Source organism: Giraffa tippelskirchi, chromosome 6 (genome assembly GCF_054371585.1).
Source record: "Giraffa tippelskirchi isolate mGirTip1 chromosome 6, T2T-mGirTip1v1.2.pri, whole genome shotgun sequence".
Lineage (NCBI taxonomy): Eukaryota > Metazoa > Chordata > Mammalia > Artiodactyla > Giraffidae > Giraffa > Giraffa tippelskirchi.
Genome location: NC_137280.1, coordinates 32645535 through 32665094, shown reverse-complemented (window position 1 = coordinate 32665094; position 19560 = coordinate 32645535). Strand labels below are relative to the sequence as shown.

The window sequence follows — 19560 nt, the reverse complement described above, 5'->3', positions numbered from 1 at the left end:
ACTGTTTATTCAAAGCAATGATAACAATGTTGTTATCAAACCCTCTGCCCAAAGGAGAGATCTGTTAGAATTGCAGAGAAAAGGAACATGTCTGACTTGATAAGTTTTTAAACCCCAGGACTAAGTACAATATTTGTCCTTTATGGAATATTTGTGGAATGGACAGATGGAAGGACTGACTAGGACAGGGATCAGAAGAGTTTCTATAGGGGGAAATCATGTCATTTTCCAGTGGAGAGATTTTTAGCCTTTGTCATCATTCATTCATCTAAACAGTCCTTTTCTTACCCTTACTTTCCACCATTAGTGATGGTAATCATCACCACCTGACTTACATTTCTTGGGAAAACACAGGCAAACAAAGATTTTAACAGGAAAAACTCACCTTATCATTAACTCCTGCCTGTAATCCTGCCAATGATAAAGAACAATGTGCCATCACAGTGTGTCACCACACACAGAGAGCTATGGAATTTTACCCCGTGTTAATACATTGTCTTGAAGATCCTATCATCAAATGGCAATCTGTAAACACGGCTCCTGAACCAAGTGCTGGCACAATTATTTATTCTTCATTTATTTATTCCATCCTAAGGATGGGAATGCTGACGGACACCGCGAAATGCACTACCTACCAATTTATAGGAATTGAATGACAGGCTCTTTGGCAGACTGAAGTAGCTTTTTATTGACACTATCTTTATGTGTCACTAAAGACACATCTGAACTAAATTTATCTTCACTAAATTTCACACCTTAAGTATGTTTGCAGCACCCACTTACGTGACTGAAATGAGAGGCAGTTGTTCATAAAAGCTCCTTCAAAACAAACAAATTAGCATTTAGTTTGAAAGGGTCAGATCGCAAATGGAGGTTTTTAAACAGCCTCACGAACTTTCAAATTGTATGTTTAATATTTTATATGGTTTTATATTTAGATTGGATATTTTATGTAAAGTCTTTTTTCCCTTCTTAGTGCTTGGACCTCTTGAGATACCTTTTCTAGTTGGGTTGGAGAGAACAGTTACACTTAACTTCCATTTGCAGTAAGTAATTTCAATTTAATTTATGTCAAGGGAGATTACCAGAAAGTTCCGGCCTAGTGTCTTTCTTCCCCCACTTAACTACATTGATAGGTACCATTCCTTTGATTCCAGTATATTATTTCTACGTGATAAAATATGATTCCAATGAATTTGCACTTAGCAGCCATAAAAGAGTTAGTTTGGACTTCAGTTTAACAGATTATTTATATTTGCATTGATTCTGCAATCCAAAAATGGAATCCTTCCCCAAATGGTATGGTTTCTTCGAAGATCAGTTTCAATTTTTCTTTAATCAGTTATTTTCAGTTTTGATTTTTCAAACTCACAGGTAATCCCCCAGTTAATCTCCCTTTCCAAGATTTCTAAAAGGAAAGTAATTTGAAGTTACATTAACTTTAAAATATCCTTATGCCAAACACTAATTGATTTAAGGGGGTTGGTTACATAAATAAAAGTCCTGAGAGAGAGAGCTTCCTATGTGTTAAGAGATTATTTTTTGAAATAGCCACAGTGCTTACTCTAGATGTACATATGTGTGTACACATGCGTATTCATTTATGGCACATACAAACACACATATGGAAATGTATGAGGTGCTTTAAGAATCTTGGGACCATCAGAAAAAGGTCAAGTAAAATAAAAAACTTCAAAATAATTCCTGGAATAACAGTGCAACTTCAGTGTTGCATTTCTTTATAAATCAGGTTTACTGAAATTTAAAAGCAACCCAAAGCTTTTATGTTACTTTAAACTTTAGGAACAATCAGATACATCTTCTTTTGACAAAAGAGGCAGCATGTGAATGATCATCTGTCTGTGCTGTACTCGGTTGGGTCTGATTCTTTGCAATCTCATGGACTGTAGCCCGCCAGGCTCCTCTGTCCATGGGATTCTCCAGGCAAGATTACTGGAGTGGGTTGCCATTTCCTACTTGAGTAAATGATCATATTTTTCCTTGAGAGCCTCATTCTTATGGATATAACAGGTGTGTAAGGATATCATCTAGTTCACAGGGTTCTTGTCAGAAGTAAATGAGCTAGTATCACAGAAACCTTTCTAATGAGCCTGGATCATAGCTAACCTGTAGGGAAAGATCATTGAATTCTTATATTGTCACTAGAGCTAGGCTTTCATCCTGGGTCTTATCAGAATCATTTCCAAGTCCTTTGCATGGTACAGAGTGGGAGATTAAAGTAACCCTTTCAAATGTCTGTGACATCACTACAAAGAATCTTTGAACCCTTCTGGGAAGTTTTTCCCTGACATTGAACTTGGCCATAGGTTGTCCTTTGTTGGTGTCTATTTTATTTCTGCCGTATGTCTCCTCCTGTCTGTCTCCACTAACTCCCAATCTGTAGTCCTTCCAAATTCTTACTCTACCACCTAGACTTTGCCAAAGAGTACTTTTCACTTCCTTTTCAGCAGCACAGGAAACTTTTATGATTTGTAAATGGAAGAGGGTGGTAGGTTTGCAAGAGTGGCCTCCAGTGGGTGTTCTGAGATAGCCAGCCCGGAGAGGAGGACATGGAGTCAGAACGAAACAGAACAGGGGGGGAACTGGGCTGACAGTCACCTTGGCGGGCCTCTACTGGGGACTGATGCTGTCAGTCACAGGTGTGAAACTGCCCTCTTGTTCTGTTCGAAGAAACCTTACGCTCAAAATGCTGATGGGTTGTTGTCTCACTTTGTGTGAAGTGTTACACATGGGAAGTTCTCCTCCTCTGCAGAGACAAGTCATGGGCAAGTGGGAAGATCTCCATCGTTTAACTGCATCCTTCTGAGCATCCTTTCTCCTTCTCTCTGGTTGTGTCACACTGTTTGCTACTTCCACCTACTGCAAACTAGGTTTCTGTCAGTCTGCTGTCTACTCAGTCACTCCATCGTCTGACTCCCTGCGACTCCACGGACTGTAGCCCTTCAGGCTCCTCTGTCCATGGCTTTTTCCAGGCAGGAATACTGGAGTAGCTTTCCAGGGGATCTTCCCGACCCAGGGGCCGAACCCGAGTCTCTTGAATCTCCTGCATTGGCAGGCAGATTCATTACCACTTTGCCACCTGGAAAGCCCTTCTCTCAGTAAAGAACTGCCATTTAATGGATACTTGCTATGAGCCAGATACAGTACTGGGGGAGATGGGGCGCATCTGTGGGGTATCCCTTCCCAGCAGGCTAGCTTGGCCGTGTTTATGTGCCAACAGGGTTCCAAGAGGGCAGGACTGGAAGCTGCAAGGATTCTTGCAGTTTTGGCTTGGACTGAACAAATAACAACAGCAAAATGATAACAGTGATAGCAGTAATGCAAATCGCTCTTCTTGGGGGCAAATCTCTTTCTTGTCCATGGAATATGAAAAATGTTTATCATTCAAGGTGATTTAAAAATTATTTTCTAAGCAGTGTCTGTTGTTTTTCAGGCACACGCACTTGGAATGACATATTTTTGGAACACATCCTGCTGATTATAAGGAGGCAATATTTTTTTTCAGATACAGGTTTATCTGATAAACTTATGCAAGTTTATCAGTGCCAATTTCTGTTTACCTTTAGTGTTACTACTTTAACCAGACCATTTAACATGTGATTAAAATCCAATATGCTCTTTCTTCAAGACAGGTATGATTTCAGAAGTGTATCTGCATTTTTGAGCTTTCTTTCAGGATGCCAATAACAGGCACTGACCACATTATTTAAGAACCCAGACTTCAGAGTCAGCCAGACCTGGGGTCCAGCCCCATGCAACCTTGCTGAACTCATTTGCCTAGCTCCAAAATGAAAATGGTTTCTCCATGAAAATCTCTGTGAAGATGAAATGAGAGAGTGTTTGTGAAGATGGGAATGCAAGGGGTGGGAGGCAGCTCCAGCAGTCAGAAAGGTATAGTCACTGTTATTACAGTTACAGGAAATGCTCTAAAAACAGGCCTCAGTGGTGACTTCTTGTAGCTGAAGATTTACACTCACCTTCCACACTGAAGAAATCAGTGATTTACTTGCCTTTCATTGTTGTCACTCAGTTGATCCAGCCCTGAAATGCTTATAGCATGGGGCTCATGAATCATGGATCAACACAAATGTTAGCAAGCTAAGAGAGAGTTTAGCAGAAGTAGCCTGTGTCAAGATAAGGTCTCTGATTTAATGTGCAATTTCTGAAAACCAACCAGCATGTAACTGGCCTTAACCCTACTGAGATAAGATCTTAGGATAGTTGTTTTGCAATTTTAGTAATTGGGGGAGGATAATGTCCGTAATTTCCAGTTAGTATTGATCTAACTACTGCTTTGGTCTAGGATGAAGCCCCTTTGTCTCTATCCAATTTCCTTAGCTCTGGTGTGCACAGTTTAGTTTAATTTTTTTTCTAATATTTATTTATTTATTGTGCTGCATCGGGTCTTAGTCGCAGCATGCATTATCTAGTTCCCTGACCAAGGATCGAACCCAGGTGCCCTGCATAGGGAACATGGAGTCAGCCACTGGCCCACCAGGGAATCCCCAACGTTTAGTTTAAAGCTAGGCTCAGTGATGTGCTGGGTCCACACTGGACAGTTTATTGGGCAGGAAACAGCCAGTGAGCACTGGAGAGTTTCCTTCCATTCTGCTCGTATGGCTTCTCTCATTCTGTCTCTTGCTGTCTTTTTTTTTTTTTTTAATGTTCATTATAGTTGTTTTTTTTTCCCCCAGGTTGATTTATTTATATACTTTGGCCGTGCTGGGTCTTGGTTGCTGTACTTTGGCTTTTCCCTAGTTTTGGCGCATGGGGCCTTCTCAGTGTGGTGGCTTCTCTCGTGGAGCACAGGCTCAGCAGTGCATGCACTTCAGTAGTTGTGGCACGTGGGCTTAGTTGCTCCAAGGCAGATGGGATCATTCTGGACCAGGTATTGAACCCGTGTCCCCTCCAGTGGCAGGTGGATTTTTAACCACTGGACCACCAGGAAAGTCTTCTCACTCTCTCTTGTTCCTTGCTTCTTCCATCTAGTCCAAGCTATGTCTTAAGTCAGAATTGCCATCTCATGAACACTTGCTGAGAACCAGACCCTGTGCTGGTGGGATTTTAACAGACTCCAGGAGGAAAGAAAGCCCCAGACTGGTCCACGTGGCTACAGTGTCCCAAGAGGACAATGAGTGGGAACTGTAAGCTTCTCACAGTTCAGGCTTGAAAGTCTCATAGTGTCATTTCCACTGCATTCTTTGGGTCCACCCAAGTTGTCTGGCTACACCCAGAGTCAGTGAAGAAGAAGATTTCTCAAGATCTTTACATGGAGGGAGAGGATTATCATGACCATGTTGCACAACAACCTACCAAAGACTTAGAGATGGCAGCTACAATTTCCCCACTTGGCTGCATCACTTATGAAGAGACATTTATCTAAGAAATATTAGCTGGCAAAGCATCTAGGATATTAGGTTTTAGTTTTAAAACTTTTTCAGAAAGTTCAGCTCCATCTGCAAGTAGGTGATTAGCACATCCATAAAATTATCTAATTTTCAAACAAGTGTGGTGGAGAAGAACTTTTAGGACATTTCAGGCCGGTAACCTTATTAGAACTAGATGTAGACCTACAGTTGTCTTTAGAATCTTTTAGTCCAGTTTCTTCTCACCTTCTTTCATGAACTTTCCTTCTTTCCCAGTGTGACAGCTGGGACCCACAGAGATTTTAGTCACATGTCCAAGGTCAGGTGGATATTTAGTGCAAGGGCTTCAGCCTCTTTCTGTAACCCCACCATCCATTTGAAAGAATTTGGACAAGAGGAGTATTTAAAAATGCCCACCCACCAAATGTTATCTTCCCAATTTTCTCTATATACAGATATGGTAGAATTCTTAAAACACTTATCTTCGGTGGTGCTTGGTTTGCAAAATCTGTGTTTAAAACCAGCCTTTCTTTATCAAATGCTCAAGGTGTAAATTCAAATGTCAGGGTTCTTTTTCCACCCCCCCACTCCTCACCGCTGCCCCCAGTGCCTTAACACAGTAGGTAGTTTTATAACATGTACCAAATTCTCAGATTCATTTGGGGAAGACTGTGAATTCAAACCCTTAAAAATGTTCTGACTTGAAGCTGGAGAAGAAATCGAGAAGGGACACAACTTTGTGAAGTCGTGGTGGTCCTGGTCTCTCTGGTCTGTTCATTGTTGCGTTTTAGTTGCTTGTGTCCACTCTACAGAGTCTATGGAATATTATTCTTTGATTCCTGGGGAACTGAGAGCCTTTTCAAAGCTTTCATCTGGAGGTACATTTAAAATCATATTTAAAAGCATGTCACTTGGTCTTATTAAGTGTATGCTGTTTGTCTCCATGTAATAAGAGTCACACAATAATAGTAACATAAGAACCGAGAAGCAAATAGTTCAATAAAACCTACCGCAAAAGTCTCCTGAATTGGGCTTGTGGTCTCACAGGGGAGGGTCAGTTGCAAACTGAAGGCCAGAATTTGTAGCAAATTCTGCAGGGTTATTTGTGAGAGGGTATTTAGTCTGTCCTGGTTAAGTAGACTCCTCCGTATTCCCTCAGAGAAATCAAGCAGTTTGTTTTTAAGACCCAGAAGAGCAAAACATCTGCCTGTGATGGGACCATCGGCAAATGTAGTGAACCTGGTAGTCACAGCACTTGCTGTGTTTCAACTCTGTCCAAACAGTGATGGTGTGATTAGTGCTTCAGCAAAAGCTTGGGAACATGCCTCATCCACTTTTGTGGAGAGGTAGGAAGATAACGAAGTAGCTGCTTTCATTGAACGTGGCAAGCCTTGTTGAGGTGTACACCTTTCATACAAAAACCCCTAGATGAACTGCAGTGGAAAATAGGGGTTTGTGATAATTTTGAATGATGTGTGATTGCCTTGATTAGCACTATAGTTACTAAGCAGATAAGCACTTCTTTGTTTTAAAAGGGAACTTGAATTTTTTTTTTTCTTTTTTTACTATAACTGCCAGTTGCTTAATCTCTACCATCTTTTGTCGTTTCAAAGAAAAAAATTTCTACCTAATCTGTGCTTGTCAGTGATGGCAAGTTTTAAAAGTAACTCAAGTTAAAAAAAACAGAAACAAAACTCTTTAGAAGCTATCATTGGTCAAATGTTAGCAGTGGATTTTTCCTTTCAGATAGGTATGAGACGTTTTCTGATTCTGTTTTGCATATTTGCATGTACCTTTAATGTTCCAGAAAGCTAGGCTTCCATATTATTTTGAGTTTATGAAATTATAATAACCTAGTGATAGCTATGGGGTGGTTGAGTGTGGAGGGGATAGATAGGTAACAGAAAAATGGCAAGCAGCATAAATTGTACATTCTTATTTTTTAAAAATAATTTATTTTTGGTTGGCCTGGCTCTTCATTTCTGCATGGGTTTTTCTCTTACTTGTGGTGACTGGGGGCTACTCTCTAGTTGTGGTGCTTGGGCTTCTTATTGCGGTGCTTTCTCTTGTTGCAGAGGACAGGCTCTAGGGCGTCGGCGTCAGTAGTTGCAGCAGTGGACTCAATAATAGTTGGGGCTTCCAGGCTCTAGAGCACAGGCTCAGTAGTTGTGGCTCATGGGCTTAGTTGCTTCTTGGCATGTGGGATCTTCCCAGATCAGAGATCAAACCTGTGTTCTCCCGCATTGGCAGGTGAATTCTTTACCTCTGAGCTGCCAGCAAAGCCCATACATGCTTATTTTTGCCAATAGTCTAGTATACAGTTTCCTTGCTTTCTTCAATCCACATATGGAACTTCTCTTCCTGAAAACACTGGTCCAGTTGGACCAGCTTCTTGTTTAAAGCTTTCTGTACCTGCCTCTTTCCAGTAGACAAAAAACACAGAGAGACAAAAACAACAACAAAAAAATCACACTTTCTAAATTGGTCCAAATCATTCTTCCCAGGTCACCCTTATTTCTGTTACTCATGAATGCCTCACATCCCTAGGCTATTAACATGCTATTTTTTTCTGTTTTGAATGCCCCGAGAATCGCCTCCTTCTCCCCCAGCTGGTAACATTCTGATGATTCATGTAGACTTGGGTCACCTGCCCTCACTCTGTTGAGTCTTGAGATCATGCCCCAGGTGACGCTGACCGGGTCAGTTCCTCCTCTGCTTCCTGAGCCCTTGAGGGAGCCTTTTGTAAAGCATGACTTGTCCTGTGTTGGGAGTTTGTGTCTGCAAGTCTGCCTCCCTCCCGCGGATACAGTTTATCATTGGAACTGTAGGCCAGTCAGGACTTGACACATACTGACCCTCTGCCTAAATATTGCGCAAGGCATTGAATGGCCTGCAGTGGAATAGTTTAGCAGACCCCAGATGGTCTTTTCCTGGAACCCATGTCAGCTGCAGAAGGATTGTGGAGAAGTAGAGGCCATCATGACCAGGAAGCGGAGAAAAAAAAAAATCAGTGGAAGGGTATAGATGTCTCCTTGCTGTTCACTTGCTCAGTCGTGTCCGACTCTTTGTGACCCCATGGACTGCAGCACACCAGGCTTCCCTGTCCTTCACTGTCTCCTGGAGCTTGCTCAAACTCTTTTCCATTGAGTCAGTGATGCCATCCAACCATCTCATCGTCTGTTGTCCCCTTCGCCTCCTGCCTTCTACCTTTCCCAGCATCAGGGTCTTTTCTAATGAGTTGGCTCTTAGCGTCAGGTGGCCAAAGTATTGGAGTAACCTCTAAAAATGAATGAATGCAACCTGAGAATTGTTTCTGTTGTTGTTGTTTTAATGTATTTTTTTTTTTAAAAAATAAAACTCTACCGTTGTAAGTCAGGGACTTTTCCAATGAGTCAGCTGTTCGCATCAGATGACCAAAATACTGGAGCTTCAGCTCCAGGATTAGTCCTTCCAATGACTACTCAGGGTTGATTTCTGCTAAGATTGACTGGTTTTATCTCCTGATAGTGGGAAAGATTGAGGGCAGACGGAGAAGAGGGCGTCAGAGGACGAGATGGCTGGATAGCATCACTGATACAATAGACATGAACTTGGGCAAACTTTGGGAGATGGTGAGGAACAGGGAGGCCTGGTGTGCTGGAGTCCATGGGGTTGAAAAGAGTCAGACACAACTGAGTGACTGAACAGCAACATCCATTGTAAGTCATTTTTTCTTTTCTATTTTCCTGTGGAAAGTTATTTTCCATCATCAAGGTAAAAATACTTGGGAGTTTGGAAATTTTAAAATCTAATCAAAGCATTTACTCATTTTACCTAGTTACTCAGATTTTTTGTTCTATAAAGTGGAGATAATGTCCTTGCTTTTCCTAATTTATCTTGAGAGAGACAGAATGGAAATATTTGACCTCCAAATCTACTGTGTAGATGAAGAACTCAGTTTATTGGACTTTTTGTTAGAAACCGGCCTGTGCTTTTAAAATCTTGGAATGTTATTTGGCTGATCAACTAGACATATGAGTATTTTACCTCATGTGCCTCCTTTAGCTTCTTAGACTCTCCAGAGACCTAGTCAGTCCTTCCCCCCACCCGATGAAGAACTGAGCCCGTCATGGGGAATTTATCTTACTTTACAATTGAACATTTGGGTAGAAAGCTTGGGGTATTGAACCTTGTGGGTTATGAAATGGTTTTAGGTGTGTAATGAGCCACACTACGAGTCTATACAGATGGAGAATTTTATTAGCACGTTTTCTAGGAGACGTAGTTGCTGCTTACTCTTGAACGGAACCAAACACAAAGTTTCCAAATTGCATTGCATACAACCCCCAGCTTAAAGACTCTTGATTTATAAATGTCTCTCTCTCACTGGCGTGGCTGCCAAGGAATCCCCTTCCCAGCTTTGGTAGAATGTGCTTTTAATTTTGGCATGAATTGTTTGTGTTGATAATAATAAAACATAACAGTAATTTGAGCCTCTATTGAATGTGCGCTCCAGCCCCTCTGCCAAGTGTTTTGCAGGCAGGGTTGATTTCATTCTCACTACAGTGCTCTTACAATGACTGATTTTAGCCGAGGAAGCCAGGGCAACGAGGAGGGGAGTAAACTGTGGCCCCAGTTGTCCGGCCACAGTTTGCAGACACAGACTTTTTGTGGAGTTTCCGTGTGTGTCTGCTGCTGCTCCTTGCTTGCAGGCTCAGGCATCTTGCCTGAAGATCATGTTTGTTTGAGAACATCCGCTGTGTAGCCATTTCTGCTTTTCCTCTCACCTTCTCATGATGTAAAGAAAGAAAATGATACCAGGCAGTATTTTTGATAATAACAAGCAGATGTATTTTCATCAAATAGCTCTCCTTGGTGAAGAATAATAAATGTGCTTCACGGACTCTGATGCTGTGATTTTTACCTGGGGCAGCTGAGCTGGGTGGTGTTCCCTCTTGTTCTTGGACGTGTTGATACAGCCTCTTAATTGCACAAGGTATGTACCTGTTAATCACTTCTCCTTTGACATGATGGCTGTGCTATATTAGGACCTGGAAAATGTAGGCATTTTTAGCAACCCCAAATGTTAATGACCCATATCTGCTGAGACCCCTCAAAACCACAGGTCACCAACTCAGAAACATCCTAGGGTGAAACAGCTGGGAAAACTCAAACGTCATATAAAGGTAATCTCTTTGAGCCTGCGAGGCCCTTGAGTACTGGCTTCTTAAGAACACAGCTTGCTGGCAGCAATCTCGAATGTTCTCCTGGCCCTAGCAGGTGTTGTGAGTGGAGTACAGGGTGGGAACTGAGGTGGTTGCCCTGCAGGAGAGTGGGGCTGGGGCAGAAGGGGTGCGGGGTTGGGGGGACAACAACAAGATTATCAGGTCTTTCACGAGAAGTTGGAAGTATGGAATTTTAGAGGAAATCTCCCACTTTTCAAAAACTGAAACCAGTTCAACCATTTGAAAAAGTTGGGGGTGGGGGGAGTGGTGAGGGGCGCAACCAAACATGCCTGTGGGCCAGAATCAGCTTGCAGGAACCAAGCTTGTGACCACTGGTTTAAGGCATGTTGATAAATGAACTTACGGGTAGTTGACTAGATGGAATCTGAGAAAGATTTATCTTTCAGGTAAGAAGGAAGTCACTTAGGCATTATTGCTCAAGAGTTGTTGAGTTGCAAAATATTGGAAACTTGGCCGTCTTGGGGCGCTGGTGGAGAGCCATCAGGGATGAGGCTGATACTTTGTGAAGACCTGCAGGGGTTCAGTATGGTTCTAGTGTTTGGATGGGTCATGTGTGTGGGGCTATAGAAACATGTTCTCTAATGAACAAGTTTTTGGTCCCTGTGTCCCAGTTGCATGAAATTATAAGTGATTTCAAAGTGGATCAGTAGTAGGCACAGGGGCTGTGGACTGAGGTCTTATCTCTGTATTATCCTATTTATCAAATAAATTTCAGACAAAGAAGCAGAACCATGGTGAGTGTTATGGAATTAAGGAATTTTTTTTTTTTTTTTAATAGAAATTGGCTGTTTCTTGAATATGAGAGAAGCGAAGGCCTTGAGGGGTGGTGGGGGAGACAAAGGATTTAAAGAAAGTTCTACCTGGTCTTGAAAAGGGATCATACCGGAGAAGCCCATGAGAGTTCTCTAAAAATTGTTGTGGTTGCCACCTCTGTGGTCTACAGTCAAGTGTCTAGTGGTGGCTGGGCCACTGTTACTCAGTAGGGCAAATTAACGGGGAAGACAAAGATGTGAGAGCGTAAGCAAGGACACGCTGGGCCTTACCAGGCACCTTCCATCTGTCCATTGACCCTCTGAGAATCATGGACTGAACTTCACTTCTACTTTCCAAATCTTATGCAAGCTCCTCATATGGCCAGCTATCACTGGAGCGTAGTGGGAAGGGTATTCTACCAAATTAGGGCTCCCAGCTAACCAAGTTGACCTATGTACTGTCAACGTCCCCTGTGACTAGGAATGACTGCATCCTCAGAAGTGTGTACTGAGAACTGCTGAATTCTCTCCTTTGCCCTTAAAAGACTCCTTGCTCTGAGATAAGGAACTCAACTACCCATAAGTTCATTGGTTTATCTGAAATAGCAGATTTAGGGACTCCTGCTTTTGGCAGGCCAAAGGAGGTGCTTTTCTGTTTAGGATCCTTCCAGAATTTTATGAGTCATCCTTGTGTATATTAAGGTTAATTGTTTTATCTGATCTTCCTGGAAAATTTGAGTCTGGTGGGCTGGAGAAAAGAGGTGGTATTTGGGAGAAGCAAATGTAGAGATGCAGAGAAGCAGAGGGGAGAAGGAAACTTGAAGATTAGGTTGGGGGAAGCTGAATTCAATTTTGCTTTGGGCCAACACACATAAATTTGCTACCTTATAGTTTTGTCTACCTGCCTGCCTATTGTCTGCCTGACAATCAGTCAGACCGCTCATCCATCCATCAGTATCTATTTCTATTAATTCTGATCCATGTCCATACACTTTTCTATGTATGTGTCTATCTGAATTTGTTTGCAGTATAATCTGTATCTTGCTATAAACACATACATCAAAAGCTTTTCAGTGGAGACTTTTATGGGTCTTTAACTATCTTATGTTGAAAGAATTTTGTATCAATTAGATACAATAATCCTCTTTAGAGAGAAATTTCAGTTCTAGAAATTCTCACACAACATAAACTTAAAACAGTCTTAGATGTCAGCCTCTTTTCAACCTTTCAGTGAGATAATTGGTTTCTCTCCATTTGAGGAGATGCAAGGATAAATGAGAACTCCAGCTTCCTAATTTGTCTGCCCTTTGTCTGACTACAGAGTTGTTACAGAATTACATACTTGCAGTTGAGGGAAGCATGTTTGTAAGTTTATGGCTGAAGTTGGCAGTTTTTGAGAAAGTGTGGGCTGCTTTTAGGTGATACTTCAGCTTCTTATTGAAAAGTTGGCTACTTCTTGACTGGTAGGCAGCATGACTGCTGAACAAGATAAGGGAAATTACTTTCAATCCTTAGAACGTTAATTTGGAAGTTACCTAGTGCACAGCAACCAGTTTTCCCTCCTTATTTCTTACCACCGCAACCAGGTTTTTCTTTATCACCTACTTGCAATTTGGTAGATGCCTTTTCATCAGTTTTGCTTGCTGCAAAATTGACCAAACTCCATCTTTCCTCCTGATGTTAAATGTTCTGATGTGTATTGATGTCTTTGTGTATGTGGGAGAGGGGAGGGTTGTGTGATGAAGAAGTGTGGAGAGATGTGCTATCTTCAAGGAACATTCTCCCAAAACAGCTAAGCATTCTGAGTAGAGATAGTGGTTTGCTCAGGTGAAGATCATTTAGAATATTTTAAGAGAGCAGACATATAGTGAATTCCTCCACGTTCTGGGCACTGACCTGGGTACTTGGCCCTCTTAGGTACTCTGTGGGAAGGTTGCCTAGTTGTCATGGCCCAGGTGCAAAACAAAAGAATGGAAGTTGAACAGTTGTGAATTCGACTCATCACATTCATTAATTTACCATGTATTTATTGAGCATCTGTTCTGTGCCTTAGGAATTGAGCTGAGTGCTGAAAGGTTTAGTGGTGAGCAGAGCTTACAGTGCAGCTGGGGAACAGACAGTAATCAAATGATTATACGAATAAATACATACACTCATTACTATGGTAAATGCTCTGGGGAAGAGGTGGTTAGGTGTTGCAATGGGAGCACAAATTGGGAGCGTAAGCACAGAGGTTGTTTAGAGAAAGCAGGGCTTTGGGGTGGAGATAAACTCGGGGAATAGACTAGTCTGTCTGCCATGTCTGCATTAAGCCATCCTGTAGCTGTGGTCAGATGTGCTGTGGTCAGAAAAAAGAGTGTCCTTGAGGATATTCTTGCTTCAGATCCCAAGGCCCATTTGGAGGAAACTAGGTTGCACCTCTGGGGCTTCCCTGTTGGTTCAGTAGTAAAGAATCAGCCTGCAAATGCAGGAGACTTGGGTTCCAGCCCTGAGTCAGGAAGATCCCCTGGAGAAGGAAATGGCACTCCACTCCAGTATCCTTGCCTGGGAAATCCCATGGACAGAGGAGCCTGGTGGGTCACACTCCATGAGGTCGCAAAGTGTCGGACATGACTCAGCAATTAAACAACCACTAAAGTCATCCCTCCAGTGCTCTTTGGTCCCAGGCATAGCTGACTTGTCATCTGAGGAGTGTCCAGGCTGACAGAGTCAGCCTCCCGAGCTCTCCAACCACACCTGCCAAGCCCACCAGCTGCTTTGTTCCCAGGCAAGGTAGGAAACTCACACAGAGATCCCCTCCAGGCTCTCTTCTCTAGTAGAGCTCCTTGACAATCTGTCCTGTCCTAGCTTTTCTTTTTTTTTTTTCTGATTTCATCGATGTCGAGTCAGGTGCCTGTCCTCTCTTTGTGGAAAGCTTACTGTTTATTTGGACCAGACCGCCCACTCCAGGATCCCTTCCTGGTTTCCTGGCAGATGCTCTGTTGTTCAGTTGCTCAATCGTGTCGGACTCTTTGCAACCCCATGGACTGTAGCACGCCAGGCTCCTCTGTCTTCCACTATCTCCCAGAGTTTGCTCAAACTCATGTCCATTGAGTAGGTGATGCCATCCAACCATCTCATCCTCTGTTGCCCCTTCTCCTGCCTTCAATCTTTCCCAGCATCAGGGTCTTTGCATGTGTCGGCTCTTGGCATCAGGTGGCCAAAGTATTGGAGCTTTAGCTTCGGCATCAGTCCTTCCAATGAATATTCAGGGTTGATTTCCTTTAGGATTGACGGGCTGATGCTCACCCAGGCTCAAATAACACATGTTTCTTCTTCACCTGGGGCCAGCTGCTTCTCTTTCAAACACTCCCTTTTTAGACTTGCCTGCACATGTGCTGGTACAAGAGGTGGATATTAGGGGCTGGGTAAGTTGGGGAGGGGAGGTGTCAGGTAAGTAAATCAGTAACACAGAGCATTTATCACAGTCTTCATAGGAACTAGATGGGTTTCACTAAATCCATTCATTTCCTTTTTGCTGCTGAGTGAATAATCAGGTGACTCAGTGAGAGCTACAGGTTCGAAGGTTGCAACATGTTCTCACTCGTTCTGTCCTATTAGACCTGGGAAAGAAGCTTCCATTGTGTGTGTTTTTAGGCACAATGTGTCAACTCTTCTGAGACTTTTATTAAATATTTTTTTCTTTCCTCCAAAGAAGGCATGGTTTATAAAACCACAAGAAATACTGTTAGATCCTCTTTTTGTTTACTGTCTGCCTTCGAAGTGGTTGAGTGATCACTTACGGTAAAAGTCAGTCTAGAGGAATTTGGCACAAATAACAGGAATTCTGTGGTGGCTCAGATGGTAAAGAATCTGCCTGCAATGCACTCCTGCATTGGACCCAGGTCCAATTCCTGGGTTAGGAAGATCCTCTGGAGAAGGAAATGGCAACCCACTCCAGTATTCTTGCTTGGAGAATCCTATGGACAGAGGAGCCTGGAGGGCTACAGTCCATGGGGTCACAAAGAGTCAGGCACTACTGAGGCACTGAAACTTTCACTTTTCTTTGTTTAAAGGCTTGATGGGGAGGCTTAGTCGTCGTTTAACAATAGATATTCATATTAACAGTAATCTTATCCCATATTTATTGAATACTTATACATTGGGTACAAGGTTACGATTGTATGTAATCATCATCATTTAATCTTTACAACAGCCCTAGGAAGAAAGTCATGTTACCTTGATTTTATACATCAGGAAAGTGAAATAAGGTTAAATGATTACTAAGCTGCTACTGCTAAGTCGCTTCAGTCGTGTCTGACTCTGTGCGACCCCATAGATGGCAGCCCACCAGGCTCCCCCGTCCCTGGGATTCTCCAGGCAAGAACACTGGAGTGGGTTGCCATTTCCTTCTCCAATGTGTGAAAGTGAAAAGTGAAAGTGAAGTCGCTCAGTCGTGTCCGACTCTTGGCGACCCCATGGATTGCAGCCTACCAGGCTCCTCTGTCCATGGGATTTTCCAGGTAAGAGTAGTGGAGTGGGGTGCTAAGGGATGGGTCCAAATGACAAGACACACCATCTTCCTGGAAGAACGTGTTTCTAGCTATTTCTGCAACATGAGTTCAATAAGAGAGCATGGTTTGGTTTCCCATCTCCATTTCTGTATGCTGGAAAGAGGGTTCAAAATTTAATACAGTTTTATGATCTGGCGAAGTGTTTCCCTGGATGTGAATGAATTTGAAAGAGAATGGCAGAACTTCCTGGTGGCCCAGTGGTTAAAAATCTGCCTTCCAGTGTAGGGGATGCGGGTTCCATCCCTGGTCGGGGAACTAAGATGAGGGGCAACTAAGCCTGCTCGCCACAACCAGAGAAAGCCCGGGCATCACAATGAAGAGCCAGCATTTTGTAGCTAAGACCCAATGCAGCCAAATAAGTGAAAAAAAAAAAAGAGAAAGACAACTTGTACTTAGATGGATGTTCACAGCAACTATTTGTAGTAACCCTCAACTAATTACAACTCAAATATCCCTCAACATTTGGATGGAGAGACTGTGACATAGTCATACAATGGGATAATATCCAGCAATGGGAGGGAATGAACTATTCATACACACTAACATGGATGTGTCTCAAAATATTGTGCTGAATGAAAGAAGCTGGAGTGGGGGGGAAACAGTGTATGTGCTATATGATGCCGTTTATTTAAAATTCCAGGAAATGCAAGTTAAGTTACAAGGACCAAAAATAAATCAGTGGTTGCCTGGGAGTGGCTGGGACTGATGGTAAAGCAGAGGACCAGGAAGAAAGTTTCAAGGGTGATGGCTAGATCATTAACTTGATTTTGGAGTTGCTTTCATGACCGTGTATATGTGTCAAACTCTCCACAAGGTGTACAGTTTAAATATGGGCAGTTTATGGTGTGTCAATTATACTACCATAAAGCTGCAAAAAATATATGCAGCAGGAGAAAGCAAAGAGAATGGTGTAGATATGTATGGGGGAAATAAAAACGTGTATGGTGGAAACCTCATTCACGGAGTGGCCGCTGAGCCCTAGTGAGGTCATTATTGTCAGGCCAATCCTCCAGTGGGTGGATATTGAACATTCTGCCAGGTATTTTGGGAAAATTGGATGTGTGTGTAAGACACACGGTTGCCTGAGCCTGGCGATAGTACCTCTTCAGAGAGAACTCAACCTTTTCCATCAGTTGGGTGTGGATTTGAATCTGGGCTCTTCTGCTTCTTTAGGATGAAGCCTTTGAACTCCCTTAACTTCTCTGAGCTTCAGTTTTAGTTATGGAGAAAACAGAGGACAGTATCTTTACTTCAGGGTTGCCTTTTGTGAACCTAAATAAGTATCATATGTTTGGCCAAAGTCTGGGTCCCATGGTAGGAATGCAATGGCAGTGATCATTATTATTAACCCCATGAGTTGGTGGTACATAGTAACTTCTAAACCAGAGATGCAAATTCTAGCAGAAGGAACCAGTTACTTCGGGCTGGTCTTCTCAGGCAAAACCTCGCTTGAAATAGCTTCTGATGGGAATGTCTTGGCCGTCCAGTGGTTAGGACTCCGAGCTTCCACTACAGGAGGCTTGGGTTTGATCCCCGGTCCGGGAACTCAGATCCCACAGGCTGTGCAGGAAAAAAAAAAAAAAAAAAGCTTTTGAAGGCTGTACAGGAGTTAGGCAGATGGCATTAGCTGAATAAAAATGCAGAGGTGACCCGACATGAATTAAGTTTTGACAAGGAGGGTAAGGTGGGAAGAACAAGAAAGACTGCTTGTTAGGAAAGATGATTTCCCAGCTAGTTTTGGATGCAAATAGCATGTAGACTTGAAAGTGAGGGTGAAGAGAAGAAATGTAGGTAAGAAAGGTCTGTGTCATGTGGGTTCTTATCTGATCATTCTGCGTTATTGGCATTTTGGTCTGGATAGTTCTTTGTTGTCGGAGCTGCCCTATACACTGTAGGCTGTTTAACAGCATCCCTGGTCTCTGTGGACTAGATGCTAGTAGCACTCTGGCAGCTACCCAGTCATGACAATTCCAAGTATCTCCAGACTCTCAAGTGTCCCCAGGGGCCACTGAGGATGTGTAGTGGTTAGACCAAGCATCATGAAGATGATATTTTCTTTTTCGTGTTGGGAGGGAGAAAGGATTGAAGCTCATACAGTGATAGAATAAACCATTCTAGCTGTAGAAGTTTATTTTAGCAGAAGTGGAACAGTTCAGAGCATTGATCAGGTGTCAGAACTGATTCGGATCCCGGCTCCATCACTTACAAGCCGCGTAGCCTTTGACAAATATCCTATTTGTACTTCAGTTCCCTTACCTGTAAAATGGGGACAATCATGGTACCTTCCAATAGAGTTGTTGTGAGAATAAATAAATTGTAACGGAAACCATGAATTATTTGCTTGAAGAAAACAGCCTAGCGCTTCTTCCTTTATTCAAAAGACTTTGAAAAGCACCTATGGGAAGACAGTGGTGTCTTCCTGTCTCTAGGCTTCTTGAATTGATTTTTAAAGTGTCCATCTCTTGAAAAGACCAGTTAAAAAATTAGTCTTAAAAGAAAGCATTGAAAGATAAATGTAGAAACCGGTACTTTGTCTCCACACTGATTCTTTCTCCCTGAGCCCGTGGATGGATCCTTGTGTTACTTTGTAGGTGCCAGATGTCCTTCAGCAGAGCAGACAATGATACCTAAGGCATGAAGTGGCTATCATTGAGGTGAGTGGCTGCGTGCTGGAAGAGAACTTCTGCAAGTGGCCTTGGCCCCAGGGAAATCTCCTCAGAACTGAAGGAAACCCTTTGCAGACACAAAAGCAAAAACATGAAAGGGCTCCATTCCAATGGGATTTTTCAGTGACAGTGGAGACCTGGGATGATGGCCAGATTGCCTCCTCGGACCATTTCCCAACCCGGGCCTTCTGCTGCTGTTATAACTTAGGAAATGCTATTAGGGATGTGTCAGGCTTCAACAAATGAGAACTTCCTCCCCGCCACTTCAGCAGCGCGAGAGCAGCGTAGAGCCTGGCAGAATGACGGATGCAGTGGCTTATCAAGGTCATGAGAGGCAGCTGGCCCCATTGTAGCCCGCTTTCAAAGAAGGCTCCCCTAGCACTGCTACAGTCCAGGGTTCTTGCCCACATTCCTCACATTCCAAACACAGAGGAAGTACCCTCCTGCTGGAGTGATGTCCTCCGGGGGAAAGACAGATTATTTTTAAGCTCTTGTGTAGCCTTCACTACAGACAGATGGGCATCCTTTGTCCTAAATAGAGGCTATTTGATAACATTTTGCTTCTTGTTATTAACTTTATTTACTCATCTCATGAATCTAAAGTGTTTTGGGGACAGAATTTGAAATGTTCCAAAACAAAGGGAGAATCATTTGGCCCAGTATTTCTTTCCTTTGGAGAGGTGAATATTAAATAGGGTTTAAAGATTTTTTTTTAACCTCAAAAAGTTGAAGCTAGTTCTGGGGCTTAACATATATCATTCTGTGAGTACATTGCTTCTATAAGTCCAGTTGTCCTAAAAGTATGCAAACTCTTCCCAATAATTCAGGTTCATTTGACGTGTGTGTTGACTTTATTGGGGTTAGGGTTGAACTGAAGGAGAAAAACTATAGAAATACAAGCAACCTCGAAAGAAAAAAATCTAAATAGCAGATAATGCAGTGTCAGGGGCTGGGAGTTTTCTACATTCTTTCTGTGT

General features: G+C 42.7%; 1 protein-coding gene across 1 annotated transcript in view; it reads left to right on the top strand.

Annotated features, from left to right (window-relative positions):
* The window catches only part of EXT1 (exostosin glycosyltransferase 1), a 301860-nt gene that overhangs the window by 40995 nt on the left and 241305 nt on the right, over positions 1-19560 (top strand). The gene's annotated exons all lie outside the window — the stretch shown is intronic.